We start from the raw sequence: 17,889 nt of genomic DNA, 5'->3' as shown, positions 1-17,889 counted from the left end.
CTGCAGTCAGCAGATGATGGCTCAAGTACTTGATTTTCTGCCACCCACCTGGGAGACCTGGGTGGAGTTCTGGGCTTCCTTTTCTGCCAGGCGCAGCCCTGGATATTGCAGGCATCTGGGAACTGAACCAGTATATGGAAGATCTTTCTCACTGTCTCTCTCATTCTCTCTCTCTGTCACTCTTTCAAGTAGATGGAAATAAATAAAATAAACATCTAAAGTCTTAATAGAATAGAATATAGACTACTTGCTAAACATTATCTTTTAAAACATGTAACAAACTGAAGGCAATTTCATACATAATGATGAAGTATTATAGTAATTTCCAAGTCAGGAAAAAGATAAGGGTGCCAGATCTTAATATTGCATCATGAGTACTAGCCACAGAAATGTAAAGTTAAAAATACTGGATGTAAGATTGCAAAATTATATTTATATAAGATGTGATAATATATTTGGAAAACTCTAGAGAATCAATTGGAAAATTATTAGAAACAGTAAGAGAGTTGAGTAATGCAGTCAATAGCATGAATTACTCAATAGTGTTTTGGAAAAACTGAATAGTATTTTGGGGGAAAAAAGAATCTAAACTTTACTTTTTTCATTTAAAACAAATCCCATCTATGACAAAGATTCAAATGTAAAGCAAGGAGCAATAAATGAAATGAAGGATACATGGTCTTTTTTATATGTATTTCTTTCAGTATTGAGAATAACAATCTTGGGACAAAAAAAATGCCACCATTTGTTTGGAAATGGGGAAAATGGACAGGAAGTCAGAGTAGCAGCAGAAAGAAGAAAAGAGAAGCCAAAGACAAAAAAAGCAGGGCTATCTTAGAACTTGATTATGGTGTTTCACAAGATTCAATTTTTAAATTTTCAGGAATTTTGCAATTCAGCTGTTCAACACATTCATTATTATAAAATTATATTTAAATAGATTATATTTAATATAAAGTAATAAACACTCCAAACTCATAACTCCCCAATGATTTTACTATACTTTATATTACCTACATTGTAAAAATGTTTACATCTATTGTCTCAGGGGAAATACTATATCATAGTAGTACCACTATATTTCTCAACTGTTCAGTGGCATTGGGCTGTTGGACTGAAATAGACCATGATGAAAGTATTTACACAAGGAAAAGAAAAGACTACAAAATCAGGGCTTCCTTTGCATACATAGAGCCACTTGTTAATATTTTCCAGAATATTATATTATATATGTAAAATATGCATATCCTTTTACCCAGCGATTCCAACTCTAGGAACAGATCCTAAGAGGATAAATTGTAATACACATAAAACCTTGTTGTTATATTAGTCCATTATATAATAATACATGATAAAAAAAACTTAAATGTCAAAAATTGGATAGTTGAAAAAATGACAATATGCTGTCTGAAAATATTTAATGACATGAGAAAATGCTCATGATATAATCCAAATGATTAAAAATTAAAATGAAAATCATAGCATATAAAATTGTATAACAATGGTTATTTTGTAAAAACACACACACATATTTACATGGAAGAATGATTAGCATGTTTCACTGAAAAAACAACAAAGAGCCATTTATGGTTAGAGAATCGTGTATAGAACTTGAACTATGAAATTTCTTTCCATCAGAGATCCAATTTCTCCACTGTGCACACCTACATTTTCTCCTTCCTTCTGGTTACAATGAAATACATGCTCCTCCTTCTATTCAATGTTAGCCATTCTAACATTGGTCTGGAACCCATTTTTTCCTAATTCTCAGAGAATCTCTGAATTGCATTCTCTTCCCCTGTATCTTTATTCTTCTTATTAAGAAAGTCGTGTTTAAGCCCACATTTCCTTCCCAGGAACAGCCTGTTTTCTTTTCTTTCCCCTTGAAAAACAAACGAACAAACAAAAATCCATCCAAACTCCATGTTCCTGTTCTTTAGCTTCAATCCAAACCACAAACCACTCCACTGAAATTAATAATGCCAGTAGTCACTTAATCTAATGGATTGTTTTGGTTCTTTATTACATAATATCACACAAGCATTTCACGCCAGACCCAGCTCTCCCTGTTCATTTTTGTAGGGAAAAGTTCATGACATTAACCTGAAGTTTTATTCATGAACATTTTGATTTCAGTAAAAATACTTGAGCATGAAAGAAACTAATAAAGTACACAGTAGTAGCCTCTGAAACATAGAATTCTGGACAATGGCCATTTTTATAACTTAAAACTATTCTGTATTTTTCAAAACTTTAATGAGTATTTTATGGTGAAAAATAATCCTTTTTTTTTTTTTTTTTTTTTGACAGGCAGAGTTAGTGAGAGAGAGAGAGACAGAGAGAAAGGTCTTCCTTTTCCGTTGGTTCACCCCTCAAATAGCTGCTAGGGCCGGTGCTGCGCTGATCCGAAGCCAGGAGCCAGGCACCTCCTCCTGGTCTCCCATGTGGGTGCAGGGCCCACGCACTTGGGCCATCCTCCACTGCCTTCCCGGGCCACAGCAGAGAGCTGGACTGGAAGAGGAGCAACCGGGACAGAACCGGTGCCCCAACCAGGACTAGAACCTGGGGTGCCAGTGCTGCAGGCGGAGGATTAGCCAAGTGAGCTGCGGTGCCGGCCTGTTTTTTGGGTTTTTTAAAAGACTTATTAATTTATTTGAAAGGTAGAGTTACAGAGAGATCTTCCATTCACTGGTTGACTCCCCAAATGGCTGCAACAACCGGGACTGGGCCAGGCTGAAGACAGGAGCCAGGAGCCTCTTCTGGGTCTCCCACATGGGTGCATGGGCCCAAGGACTTGAGTCATCCTCCACTGCTTTCCCAGGTGCATTAGCAGAGAGCTGGATCAGAAGTGAAGCAGACAGGACTCGAGCCGGCACTACAGGCCATGGCTTAACCCACTGTGCCACAGGACCAGCCCCTTTATCTTTAATTTTAACAAAGATAAGTCAAGGATATTGAACACAAATGCAAGAAGGAAAAACTGGCAAGTGTAAACCTCCATATACATTTCATTGTAAGCAAGCAAATGACACAGATATAAGATGATATGAAAACATTTTTTAAAGCCCCAAATCATATTCTTGAATAGTCTTTAAGATTTATTTTATTTATTTGAAAGACAAAGTTACAGAGAGAGCTAGAAACAGAGAGAGAGGTCTTCTCTCTGATGATTCACTCCCCCGATGGCCGCAACGGCCAAAGCTGCGCCGATCCGGAGCCAGGAGCCAGGAGCCAGGAGTTTCTTCCTTGTCTCCCACTTGGGTGCAGGGGCCCAAGGACTTGGGCCATCTTCTACTTCTTTCCCAGGCCACAGCAGAGAGCTGGATCAGAAGAGGAGCAGCCGGAATTAGAACCAGCGCCCATATGGGATGCCAGCGCCTCAGGCCAGGGCGTTAACCCGCTGCGCCACAGCGCTGGCCCCATCTTGAATAGTCTTAATTCAGGCATCTAAAAGGTAACAGAATTGCTTATCACAATAACTCTGCCTTATCAAGGAAAATATATTTTAGCGTGCTCAGTTTATTTTAATAAAATTAACATGAAAGATTCTACCACAAGAGGTCAAAATAAAATTACAACAAGAAAATGGCAAAGTTTTAAAAAGCTGACCCTTAGTTATCTACCTCAACATTCCCTGTAATGGGAATTTTAGATTACACAACATAAGATGGAAATGTGGTACAGAAAATAAGTGCTAAGTTGAGCCTTAACATCAGCATAGTTTTACTAGCAGAAAGGAATGTACAAGAATTAAATGTCAAAAATATAAGAACTTTAAAAACTTTCGTGAGAGGGATTTTTTTAAGCTTAAAAAGGAAAAGATGGGGTTTTTGGCCTTGTAGATAAGATGCCAGGTAGGAAGTCCACAACCACAATGGAGCACCTGAGTTTAATCCTAGCTCCAGCTCCTGATTCCAGCTTCCTGCTAATATGGACCCTGGGAGGCAGTGAGGATGACTCAAGTAGTTGGGTTTGGACAAGCCACTTTGGGAAAACTAAAATGAGTTTTTGGATTGAGTTCTCAGGTCCCAGCTCATTCACTGGAGAAATTGGGGGAATAAACCAACTCAAGAAGTACTTGCTCTCTATCTCTGTCTCTTCCCATCTATCTTTCTCTCTTCATGATTCTAAAATACTTTTTGAAAAAATCATTAAAAATGGGACCAGTATTGTGGTGTAACAGATAGAGCCACATCCTGGGATGCCAGCATCTCATATGGGATGTTTATGTCCTGGCTGCTCCACTTCTGATCCCGTTCTGTGCTAAAGGCCTTGGAAAAGCACTGAAAGATGGCCCAAGTGCTTGGGCTCTTGCTGCCCACATGAGACACCTGGAAGAAGTTCCTGGGTTTGGCCTGGCCCAGCTCCAGCTGTTAAGGTCATCTGGGGAGTGAACCAGCAGATACAATATCTTTTGTCTCTCCCTCTCTATATAACTCTTTCAAATAAATAAAATATATCTTTTTTTAAAGTCATTAAAAAAAAAAAAAGAAAGAAAAGAAAAGAGAGGTGAGGTTGTGGCACAACAGACTAAGCTACCATTTTTCTCGCCTGCATCCCATATCAGAGTGTTTGGCATGCTTCTGATCCAGCTTCCTGCAAATACACACACTGGGAGGCAGCAGATGATGGCTCAGTACTCGGGTCTCTACCACCACACAGGAAACTCAGATTGAGTTTTGTCCATTTGGGGAGGCAACCAGTGGATGGAAGATCTCTGTCTCTCTTTCAAATAAAATAAAAATTTAAAAAGATAAAATTTGTAAACCATGTGAATATATTAACTACTAAAAATTAAATTTAAAAATGCAAAGATATAACATCAATCTTTAAAATAACTTATAAGCATCTTATAATAAATAATACCAATATCTCAATGAACAAACACACAAATGCAAAAGACAAATCACTAAGGAGAAATACAACAGGTTTACATACTGAAAAGTGGGGCCGGCATTGTGGCGCAGCAGGTTAAGCTGCTACCTGCAACACTGGTATCCCATATGGCACAGCTTAGAGTTCAGGCTTCTCTGTTTCCCGTTCAGCTCCCTGCTAATGTGTCTGGCAAGTTAGCAGAAAATGGCCTGAGTACTTGGATGCCTGTCACCAATGTGGGTGACCCAGATACAGTTCTTGGCTCCTGGCTTTGGCCTAGCCCAGCCCCAAACATCATGGCCATTTGTGGAGTGAACCAACAGATGGAAGATCAATGTCACTCTCTTCTTCTCTCCTGCCCTCCCTCCCTCCCCCTTATGTCTGTCTATCTGTCTCTCTGTTTCTATCTCTCTGTCACTCTGCCTTTCAAATAAATAAAATAAATATTTTTAAAAATAGGTACTGAAAAATGCTCATTCTAGTCCAGGAAATGCAAATTAAATGAGATATCTGTGGAATAGGCAAGAACTACAAATGAAGAATGGGAGCTGATGTTCTGTTGTAGTAGGTAAAGCCATCTCCTGCAATGCCTAATCACTTTTCTGGGAACTTACCACTTGAAAATAATATCAAGTGAGGTGGGAATTGAAGCATAGCAGGTTAAGTTACTGCTTGGGATACCACATTGCATATTCCATATTGGAATACTAGTTCAAGTCTTGGCTACCCTGCTTCAGATCCATTTTTCTGCTAATGCACCAGGGAAGGCAGCAAACAATGGTCTAAGTACTTTGGTTCCAGCCATCCACATGGTAAACCTGAATGGAGGACGGCCCCACAGCTCAATAGGCAAATCCTTTCGCCTGCAGCACCGGCACACCAGGTTCTGGTCCCGGTCGAGGTGCCAGATCCTGCCCCCGTTGCCCCTCTTCCAGTCCAGCTCTCTGCTGTGGCCCGGGAGTGCAGTGGAGGATGGCCCAAGTCCTTGGGCCCTGCACCCCATGGGAGACCAGGAGAAGCACCTGGCTCCTGGCTTCGGATCAGCGCACTGTGCCGCTGGCCGCAGCGCACCAGCCACAGCGGCCATTAGAGGGTGAAACAATGGTAAAAGCAAGACCTTTCTCTCTGTCTCTCACTTTCTGTGGTGGAATGAGGTGAAAAGGTCATTCCAAGATGGCCACTGAGGTGAAAAGGTCATGCCAAGATGGCCACTGACAACAGAAACTGCCTGGCAACAGGCTGTGATTGGATGGCTTTGGAAACCACATGACAACAGAGAAAACCACATGACAACAGAGCCTGGCTGATGGCAGGCCGTGATTGGATGGTTTCAGAAACTGCCTGGCAACAAGAGCCTTCCTGGCAACAGGCTGTGATTAGATGGCTTTGGAAACTGCATGGCAACAGGCTGTGATTTGTTGGGGCATACACCGCCCCTTGACTGGATTGGCTGGTCTTGGCTATATAAGCTGTTGTATTAACTGAAATAAACGAGTCTGCGGGCTGTGGTGACTCTGCGCCTCTTGCCCCCACCATGCTCCTCCTCTCAGAAACTAATCCACTGCAACATTGTTGAGAAATCAACTGCAACATCTGGAACGCCAAGGTGACTGAGAGAAAGACAGCATGTTGGACTCAGCGAGGCCCCCCTGGATTTCGGCAAGACGGCCCCTCGATGTTTTGTGTGCGGTTCGGTTCTGTGAGGGTGAGCACAGAACCCCCTCCCATGCCCCTTTCCTTGTCCTTGTCCTCGGTCTAAGTGACCCCAGGTTAGGCACACACCGCCCAGAAGCGTACATCGCTTATCAGCTCCTCCTTTTACTTTCGGTTCACCCGGCGAATTCACATAAGGGACTGATCATCCCAGAATTCGGAACCAAGTCTTCTTCCCTCACTCAAGAGAGGTGATGCTCCAGAGACACCATGTGGGCATACGGCCTTGACCTAACAAATCAAGGGAGTCCCCCACTAAGCACAGGACATACTTACGATCTGATACACCACTATCTGTCTAACGTAGGGAAACCTCCTGCAAAATGCCATCTACGGCTGAGGTGCTAGGAATTTGCTTTGCTATGGTAGCAGTGTTGTGCATGTCTTTCCTTTGGCTAGAGTTGGCGTACCGTGCCACTCTTAAGCACTCAAACATGGGAAAGATACCCCCCTCTCAGAATCCTGTGCAGATTACCAAACATAATGAATCTGTGAGTGCTAAGTAAGCCTATACTCCAGGTCCCTGTCTCACAGACAACAGTTGATGACTTAGGGAGAGTCCAACAGTGAAAATAATGATGTAGCAAACAAGGTAGCAAACAAGGTAGCAATGCCTCCTCAGCCACCCCCCACATACCCGTGGGATGAACTTAGAGGACCTCTAGACAATAACTCATGCGAGGTCATCCCATCCGCACCCAGTGAGGATCCCACATTTGTGGCAGTACTCGGACACCCCAAGCTCTTAGGGCAGACGCTAGACTCCATCCCACCTGCACATTTGCTGTTAATGTAGGAGCGGATGCAGAATTCAGGCCCTGGATTCCAACACCCATAAATGACCTTGCTATGCTAAAAAAGGCTTCTCAAGAGTCAGGTCCTGACTCTCCCTACTTTGAACAAGTGCTTAAACAATGGGCAGTAAACCTTCAAATTCATTTTGACTGGGTTGCACTGCTCAAAGCATGTTTGTCGAGACCACAGTTTTTACAGTGGAAAGCCTCCTATGAGGAAGAGGCTGAAACTGTGGCAAGAAATAATGCTGCCTATGGAATAGCAGTAACCTTTGATATGCTTACAAGCCGTGGCACCTACATATATCCTCAAGAACAGGCCCACATTGGAGTAGTTGCCTATTTTGATCAGGTCAGAGATTTGGCAATTAAAGCCTTAAAAAATATAAATCCTCCTGATTATTGTCAGCTCTTTAGAAATCTAGTTCAAGGCCCAGGCGAATGGTTCTCCAATTTCCTTGCCGGAGTCTTGGAGGCTGTAGAGAAAAGATTACTGCCTGGCCCCGATCAAGACAATTTGGTCAAACAATTAGCTTGGGAAGGTGCTACCAAAGAGGCAAAAGCAACAATTGCCCCAGTCCATAATGAAGACATAGCCTGGAGCGATTATCGTAAAATAGTAAACAAAGTAGATGCCAACCTTATGATGGGACTTAAATTAAGATACTTTACCAATAAGATATTTAACACAGAGCCAGACATAATGGTCCTACCACTATCACAATTAGAACTGTCGACATTGATGCAGAATAGCATGCTCTTTCAAACTTAAATGATAAATTTCCCAGGACAGGTTGACAATCACCTACCAGCAGACAGGCTACTCCACACACTACAAACCTTACAAATAGACTATCCAAAACATGCTTTCACTGCTAATCAACCTATACCCATGGCACCATGTGCGTTTATGGATGCCAACAAGTCACTGTTTGGAATAGTGATCAAATCTTTAATAGAAAAAGATAAGATCCATGTAGAACCCCACAGGGGATCAGTACAGTTTGGAGAAACAAGAGCAATAGTCAAGGTTCTACTCCTTAGCCAAGATGGACCGGTAAATATATTTTCGGACAGCAAATACTCAGTGCAGGTAGCAAAGATGATCCCTTTTGCAGTCTTTAACCCGACCAATAAGCCAATTGACCAGATGTTCACAACACTTAAAGAGCTAACTGAGAACAGAAAATACCCATGGTATATCTCATATGTACGATCACATACTGGGTTACCTGGCTTTATTTTCCAAGGCAACAGAAAGGTTGATCGTCTTATCTCCTGCAACACGACTTCCACTGGACACTGAGAACAAGCCCGTATTTTAAACCAAAAATTTCATATGTCAGCAAGCAACATAAAATTGCTTTTCCCAGAGCTAACAATGAGCCAATGCAAACATCTAGTGCACTCTTGCAAGAATTGTGCACCCCTCGCTCCATTAGGCCCACTGCAACAAGCAGGAGTGAACCCGCGAGGCCTTGCTCCTAATAAGCTCTGGCAAGTGGACGTCACCCACATTAACCCCTTTGGTAAACTTAAGTTTGTCCATGTGGTGGTAGATACTTATTCAAAGGCTGTATTTGCAACAGCCCAATCCGGAGAAAAGGCTAGTAATGTGATAAAGGCAGTTAAATCAGCATGCTGGTCCTTGGTGTCCCCTGGACCATAAAGACTGATAACGGGCTAGCGTATACATCACAGGAATTGAATTCCTTCCTGAAATCTTGGAACATACAGTCTGCCACAGGTATCTCATACAATCCACAGGGACAGGCAATCATTGAAAGAACTCATAGGGCGATTAAAGATCTCTTACAAAGACAAAAAAACAATCATATGCCCTCAGACCCACAGCTTGCTTTAACTGAGGTCCTTTTCACTATCAATTTTCTTACTTTTGATTCCCAAGGGATAAGCCCAGCTTATAAACACTGGGGATCCTTTCCGTCCCAGACCCCAGCCCCTATGGTTAGGTGGAAAGACCCCCTGACAGGAGAATGGAAAGGACCACAGCCTCTGCTAACCAAGGGTCAAGGATATGCTTGTGTCTTTCCAGAGAATGCGGAACAGCCCATTTGGGCACCAGCCAGAAACGTCAAGCCTGCAACTGACAGCCAACCAGAACCAGCTGAACAAGACTGAGAATCCGCCTTGCTAGCAGATGCACCTGCCCTATTATCCTACCCTGAGAAAATGCCCATAGCCATATCTGTTACTGTTTTGTACCCCACTAGCTCTGGTCAGCCACTCAAACGGCCCACTGCCTGTGCGGTCATGCCATTCCTGATAACCATTATTCCTCATTCCTACCCCTATCTGAGCAAGCAATCCTGTGGTCTCTTGATTTGAGCGCTGGTTAGTCAATGCCGTGTAAGATCCCCTGGGGGACAACCTAAGACAGGCACAGCTGCGTACGGAGACCACATGGAAACGGGGTCAACAATGGTATGGCCAAGAATCCTGCCTCCCGTTGCTCAAAAATAAACAAAAAGGGGGAAATGTGGTGGAATGAAAAGGCCATGCCAAGGTGGCCGCTGGCAAGTGATTGTCAGTTACTCAGGAATGGCTTTGAAACCCACCTGGCAACAGAGCCTGCCTGGCAACAGGCTGTGATTAGATGGCTTTGGAAACTGCATGGCAACAGGCTGTGATTTGTTGGGGCATAGACCGCCCCTTGACCGGATTGGCTGGTCTTGGCTATATAAGATGTTGTACTAACTGAAATAAACAAGTCTGCAGGCTGCTTGCCTCAAGCCCACTTTCACCCAACTCCCGGGGTTTGTGTGGTGACTCCGCGCCTCTTGCCCCCACCATGCTCCTCCTCTCAGAAACAAATTCACTGCAACATTGTTGAGAAATCAACTGGGAAATCAACTGCAACTGCCACTCTGCCTGTCAAAAAAAAAAAAAAAAAAGAACACCTGAAAGGAGTCCCTTGTTCCTGGCTTCAGCTTGGCCCAGCCCTGGGTGTTGTAGGCATTTGGAGAGTGAAATTTGGATATCACTCTATTTGGATAGAAGATCTCTGTATGACTCTCCCTCTCTGTTGCTCTACCTTTTAAATAAACAATCCTAAAAAAAATCAATCAACAAATAAAAGCATTGTCCATAAAAATATTGAGTAAGTAGAAGGTAAGAAGGGAAGGAGGGAGATACACACAAACATATATGCTACCACCAGCTACCAGACAGTTGGGGCACAAGAAAAGAATCAGATAACCCTGTGAGGAGATAGAAAGCTGGGAAAATTTCACAAAAGCAACTCTTCAGGTAGGTATCTTAAAGGAAAGCATAATCACTGAAGAAAAAATAGGAACAACAATTGCAGCCATGGAACATCATATGAAAAATCATCGAGTCATGAAAGGCTATATTCGAGGATATACACACAAGTATGGTATGTCTGCAATATTTTTAATAACACACTGCCTTACCCACCAATTTTCAGAAACCAGCGTTTGGGAATAATGTAAACACATAAACATATACAACAATAAACACAAATGCAAATGAAAAAGATTAGGTTACTTTCGTGCGATTATTCATCTATATACTCTGTCATTCATATAATGTTATATACCAGCAGAAAAGTAGAGGACTTAAAAAGCACAAGAGTTTGCCTTAAGCTAACTCACCGTGACACCGTATGATATGTTAGAAAGAATATCAAACCTTTGGTAAGTGGTAAGCCACAGCCAACTGGTCTGTTCTCAACCTGAAAAGAGGGGTTAAGTGCTCAACTACTTCAAATTATTATGATGATTACATGAACTATATTGGAATGTCAGGTAACAAAATTTCCTACTTCCCAAAGCTGCCCAAATCCATTCCTTTAAATTATTATGCCCCTCATATTTATCCCTCTATCCATTCACTTTGCTTTCAGACTAGTTACCTCCACCTGATGTTGGAATTTCTTGAATAAATCATTGGTCTTTCTTTTAATAGTCTCTTTTTATACATTCAACAGATTTCTTCAATATGTATCTTTCTTTATTTTACTTGATTATCAAAGAGAGAGACAAAGAATGTTTCCATCTTCTAGTTGATTCTTCAGTAAAGGACAGGAGCTGGGAATTCAATCTGCATCTTCAGTGTGGGTGGCAGGGACTCAACGACTGGACTGCAGCCTCCCAGGGTGTGTGTTAGTATCTGCAGCAGGGCAGGGACTTGAACCCAGGATCTATAATGCGGGATGTGGCCTTCTTAAATGCTAGGCTAAACACTAGCCCCTTCTCACTATTATCAAATAAATTTTAGTTAAGGTAGGTTTTCCTACATCATCTCCTTTGTATAGGTGGCTAAACTCTAATACCTACTTCTTTCAAGTCCCAACTGAAGTTCCACTATCTCTTTGAATGCTTTAATTGTAAACTAATTAAGAAAAAAATTTTAGATAGCAATAGTAATACTTAAATATGTAAACTATCTTGAATCCTATTCCCTTCTTATACAGAAGAGGTTCACCTCATTGGGATAGGAGTGGGGGAGTAAGTTTCAATAGGCAAGTTGTATTGAAATATAGCAATTCACATTATATTTGACAAGGTACCATACTAGGTATCAAAATAATATTTCTGAATCCAACATAGCCAGTTTCACTGTCAGCATTGAAACATACATCATTTCTGTAGTTGAGGTCCAGATACCCTTTGTTGGCTTGCATTTAGGAGAATATATATATATATTTCAAAATAAAGACATTTAAATTGAATCTTGAGTGTCACATCTAGTATAAGATACTCATGCTATGAGGTGAACTATAGAAAAACTACAAATAAGAAAAAAAATTTTCTATAATCTCAAAATTAATGACTTGGGGGTTTACAAATTAAACTGACAGATCAGCAGAAAACAATATATTTCAGTAATGCTAATAATTTTTAAAAATTTATTTTTTAAAAGATTTTTACTTATTTGAAAAGCAGAGTTACAGGGGGAGAGACAGAAGGAGAGGAAGAGAAATTTACTGGTTCACTCCCCAAATGGCCACAATGATCAAGGCTGGGCCAGGCTGAAGCCAGGAACCTGAAACTCCAACCATATCTACAAAGTGAGTGCTAGGTGACCAAGACCATCTTCCACTGCTTGCCCAGGGGCATTAGCAGGCAGCTGGATCAGAAGCAGAGCAGCCAGGATTAGAATCTGTGCTCATATGGGATGCTTTCATCCAAGTGGTGGCCTAACCCACTGTGCCACAAATGCCAGCCCCTATTTATTTATTGATTGACTTTTAAAAGATGGAGAGAAACAGTAGGGGGGAAGGAGGGAATGTTCTACCTGCTGGTTCACTGCCCAAATGCCTGCAATAGCAAAGGTCTGAGCTGAGCTGAAACCAGGAACTAGGATTGCCACCTGGGCCTCTCACAAGGGTAGCACAGAACCAAGTGCTGGAGACATCATCTGCAGCCTCCATTTGTGTGCATCAATTAGCAGGAAGATGGATATGAAGTGAAGGCAAGACTCAAACCCAGGCACTTTGATATGGGATGTAGGTGTCCAAGCAGCAGCTTAACCACTGTGCCACAACACCCACACCTGATGTTAACATTTTTATGTGGGAACCCAAAGAGACTGTTAGCCTCAGAAGCTTATAAACTATTTTAAGAATGGATGGTAAGTTGTAGAGAAATGACTAGACAAAGGAAAAAGGGACTCTGGATGTCAAGGAGAAAGTTCTTCAGAAAATTCATGAAAAAATAATTAAAAATAGGGCTTTGGGTTTAAAAAATACAATAATCTTTCAGAATAAATAAAAAAATATGTTATGAAAAAAACTTACACGTGAATTCCTTTTTTTTTAAATCCAGACTAAAGTAAATCTGTACTTTTAATTTCATTTTCCATGAACTTTGTGATTTACCCTCCCTTCATAGTGTCAGGAAACACATGGAAGACAGCCTGCCCTTCCGTTTATGACCATAAACACCCCTTACAGGGGCTTTGTGACAGGTCTCACTTCTCAGAAGTTTCCTTTAGTCAGATAAGGGAAGCTCCAAGAAGGCTCCTTTCTGCATCTGTTGAGTCTCAATTGTTTTCAGTTCAAATTTACCCACTTGCCAAAGTGGCCCATTTGAAGTAGTACTTTGTGGTCCTCTTTTACTGTCCAATTCTTTCATACTGCCTGGAGCTTAAGTTTACTGAGCGTTTTTGAAACTGCTTTCCTGTCCCCACATCTAGCTTGTTTGTTTTTCCTGATATAAGTAATTGTATTTCTATGAGTAAAATTCACAAAAGATTAAATTCATGTGCATCTTTCCCTCCTAAGTAAAGTGTGAATTCCTGCAGCACGTGAGCCACATATTTTACTTCTGAGCACCCTGGATTGTTTCTCATTATTAGCAAATAGATGCTGACCTGATTCTTGCTCTCAATTTAATGATCAATTTATTTAATTAATTACCACTGGGGCTAATAAGGGACTCTTAGCACATTATTACAGAACTAAACATGAGAAACTGGTAAGTGATTTTTTGTTTGTTTCCATGGGTAACTATAGAATTATTTTTAGCTCACTTATGAAGTGCTGAGATTACAAACACAAAAACAAATGCACAGTTTTACCCAGGTATATGTAATCCATTTAGTTGGCACCCGCTGGACTTGTATTGCAATACATTAAATGCTACCTGGAAAGGATAAAATATTTGAAAAAAGAGTTGCAAAAAATGACCTGTATAACAAAAGGTGTTATCTTACAGTCTTATTAAATTTAAAATGGTGAAATTCAAGATACTATGTCACGGAACGCTTCATTTAAAAAATAGTGAAATTCTGTTCACATTCTATCTAGCTTTTTTGTCCCTTGAGCATACCTCGCTCCTACCCTCCCATTTCACACACAGTACAAAAACATTTACACATTCTCTAAAACACTTCTCTTTTGTGAGTTTTGGCAAGTACACCTAAGGCCAGGCTTTCTGGAGGGGGAAGGGTAAACAGAGCTTTCCCCCAACTGTCCAAAGTTATTCTCTTCCTTGACCAACTGTTTACTGTTTGCACTGCCCTTCCCTAACCCTTCAACGTTCTACTTCAAACCTCCAAGGTATGAGTACAGGGAAGATTTATTTCCCCAACAAGTTGCTGAAACTATTAGTGACAATGCACAGAAATTCAATGCTAAGATACTGAGGCCAACCACGGACAAAATCTCCACACTCAACCAAATTACAAAGGCTCCATTCTTTTTTAAAAATTTATTTATTTTCATTTTATTTGAATGGCAATGATACAGTAACAGAGAGTTTTCTGTGAATACTGGTTCACTTCCCAAATGCCCACTACAGCCAGGTTTGGACCAGACTGAAGCCAGGAGCCAGAAACTCAATCCAGGTCTACATTCTGAACCGCATTTAAAATTTAAGTCCTCTTTAGGGGTAAACTTTTCACACAGTAGTTAAAATGCCTCTTGGACTAGCTGGTTGAGTCCTGGCTCTGCCTGTGAGCTCCTAATGCACATGCTGGGAGGTAACATATGATGGCTAAGGTACTTGGTTCTCTGCCACCCAAAGGAGAGACACTAATGGGACTCAGGGATCCTGGCTTCAGCGTGGACCAACTCTGGCTGTTATGGACATATGGAGAGCGAACCAAAGATGGCAGATCTCTCTTCTCTCTGCCTTTGAAATAAAATAAACATAAATAAAAATGAAGATAATACATTATAAAATAAATAAAAATCCTCTTTTTTTGTTGTTGTTGCTACTGCCCACACTCTAACAACTTTCTTCAGCTATGCAGTAACTCCTCTTTGAAAATGAAGAAATCTGACCCACAAGCTCTATCACTTAGTGTTGTGTTGCAGACCCTATTTCTTTCAGTATGCTGAACTAACCCAGACAGGGAGAAAATATCATCCTATAACTTACAAGCTGCACCTGATTTTTTCAGCTGTTTCTTATGTCAACTTAATAGTTTAAGGCAGCAGTAACACTTTTCCCATGGAAGATCAGACATATGTTTCAACAACCATATCATCACGAAAACCAGAAAATAGTAAGTATGCCTTCTCTCTAAACTTAAGACACTGCACAGCCTTTTATTTCACCCCTTCATACCTTTAATTTACCTCAAAACTCTCCTTGTAAAGGGAAGAAATGATTACATAAAAGTGCTCAGTTTTTCTCATGGTAAGTCTTGTGTAAGTAAATGTTCATTATGATACTGCAAATAAAGAAAATGAAACAAATTGTATTATTATGTAGTGATAATAAATGTCACTACTATTAGGCAGTAATAATGAAATCAGAAAAAGCCTAACCACTGAAACTTATTGTCCTTCACCAAAAAATTACGTAAAAAGACATTTTCCATAACTGGAGGACATGAGGTAGAATGAAATATGCCGGACACAAAGACAAATACCTTATATTGAGCTAAAATTTAAAAAAAAAAAAAGGAAGAAAGAAATGCCTGTGTCTATCAGTATTCCTGCAAATACAGTTTTGTGACACTTAAGTCTTATACCTTTGTCAAACCAATGGTTAAGAATGTTATATTACTATAGTTTTAATGATTTGTGGTTACTTTAAAATTTACTGTATATGGGTGAAATGGTCATTATTCTATTCAATTATGGCTATATTCCCACTAGAGTCTTTTTGGTTTTTACGTGCTAATTTTTTTATTCTGTGAAGTATTAAGCCTTTTTACTGTAATATAAATCTAAAATGTTATCTCAAAAACTAAAAAAGGGGAGCTGGTGCTCTGGTACAATGGGTTAAGCCACCACCTACAGCACTGGCATCTCATATGGGCACCTGTTAGAGCCCCAGCTGCTCCACTTCTGATCCAGCTCCCTGCTAATGTACCTGGGAAAGCAGCAGAAGATGGTCCAAGTGCTGGGGCCCCTGATACCTGCGTGAGAGACCTAGATAAAGCTCCTGGCTCCTGGCTTCAGCCTCACCCAGCCCTGACTATTGCAGCCATTTGAGAAGTGAACCACTGGATGGAAGCTGAAACGTGCTCTCTCTCTCTCTCTCATTCTCTTTCTATAATTCTATTTTTCAAAAAAGTCATAAAAATAAAATAAAGGCTGTGTGTTTATTTACTTTTTCCTTAATGGATATGCTTATTAATGGTAGTCCAGTCAGTCTGCTTGTCTTCCCCAATTATGCAACAGAACTAAATTAAAAAACATATATGTTTGAGTCAACACCATCAAATCTACTTAGAAAACTAGCTCCTTGCCAATAAATTGGGGAAAGGGACACAGAAGTGATATTTGCTCAGCTGCAGGGTCACTAATCTTCATAGCTATGAAAGATCATGGGTTAGATTACAAGAAAAGTCCTTCACAGAAGCACAGTAAAAGAATCGAGCAGAAGGGAGGGAGGAGTTCTGGTTAATTTCAAACAAAAGAGATTTGAATACCTCTGACCAGAAAGGGCAGTTTCTTCAGTTTAAATCTGGCCTTCACAAACACATCTATCATCGAAGAATGATCTGAAACTGATTACAGCCCATCTTCACAGAAAGCCAGTTTTGAAAGCAATGGAAGAAAAGAAGGGTCCTATGAAGGGGTATGCATTGAAGTGATTTCAAAAAGACTGCATTGGGGATGGTGCTGTGGCATAGCAGGCAAAGCTGCCACCTGCAGTGCTGGCATCTCATATGGGCGCTGGTTCAAGTCCCAGCTGCTCCACTTCTGATCCAGCTCTCTGCTATGGCCTGGGAAAGCAGTGGAAGATGGCCCAAGTCTTTGGACCCCTGCACTTGCATGGGAGACCTGGAAGAAGCCCCTGGCTCCAGGCTTTGGATCGGCTCAGCTTCGGCCATTGTACCCATTTGGGGAGTGAACCAGAGGATGGAAGACCTCTCTCTCTCTCTCTTTATCTGCCTTTCTCTAACTCTTTCAAATAAATAAAAATAAATCCTAAAAAAATATAAAAAAACTGGACTGCAGAATACCCTCAGAAGCCCAATGGAGTAGCTGTAATGTATGTGTTCTATGGGCCGGGGTAGGGGTTGGGGGTTCATGCTCTCCTTCTCCCATTGGTTCTTTCCTTTCCTATCTCTGAACATTCAAAGTTTACTCATTCTTCTTGATCTAGTTCAATGCTACCTGAAGCTATCTGATATTCTGAATTTTCACTAACTTTCATACATAGCTCTAAAGGGACATTGAGATAAAGCATTCAAAATAAACTTAGATAGCTGTCCCATAAAACAATAAAAGTGTATCAAACACCTGTGATCTCTTGTAGTTAGTGTATCGAATCAATCCATTTTTCATGCAACTGTTAAATTTTGTCTTGCTGAGTTACTAATATATTAAAAATTATGTTCAATAAGTCATCTTTCCTCTTTTCCAAATATAACTGTTTTAAACATAACTAGGAAAGGTTGACGAGCAGGATCCCAAACCTTTATTACAGCTTTTCAAAAAACTATGAACTTCTCTCCATCTGATCTATCAATAAACGGAAAGGAAGAGAAAAACAGACTCATTTAGATTTTCCTTCTTTTTACTTCTTCTGCTTATTCTGTGGTGAGATGCTAAACAGCA

The sequence above is a fragment of the Oryctolagus cuniculus genome, chromosome 3, assembly GCF_051225735.1.
Source record: "Oryctolagus cuniculus isolate XC-2025 breed Fujian yellow rabbit chromosome 3, ASM5122573v1, whole genome shotgun sequence".
NCBI lineage: Eukaryota > Metazoa > Chordata > Mammalia > Lagomorpha > Leporidae > Oryctolagus > Oryctolagus cuniculus.
The sequence above is the reverse complement of the archived record's forward strand: the minus strand, read 5'-3'. Positions refer to the sequence as shown.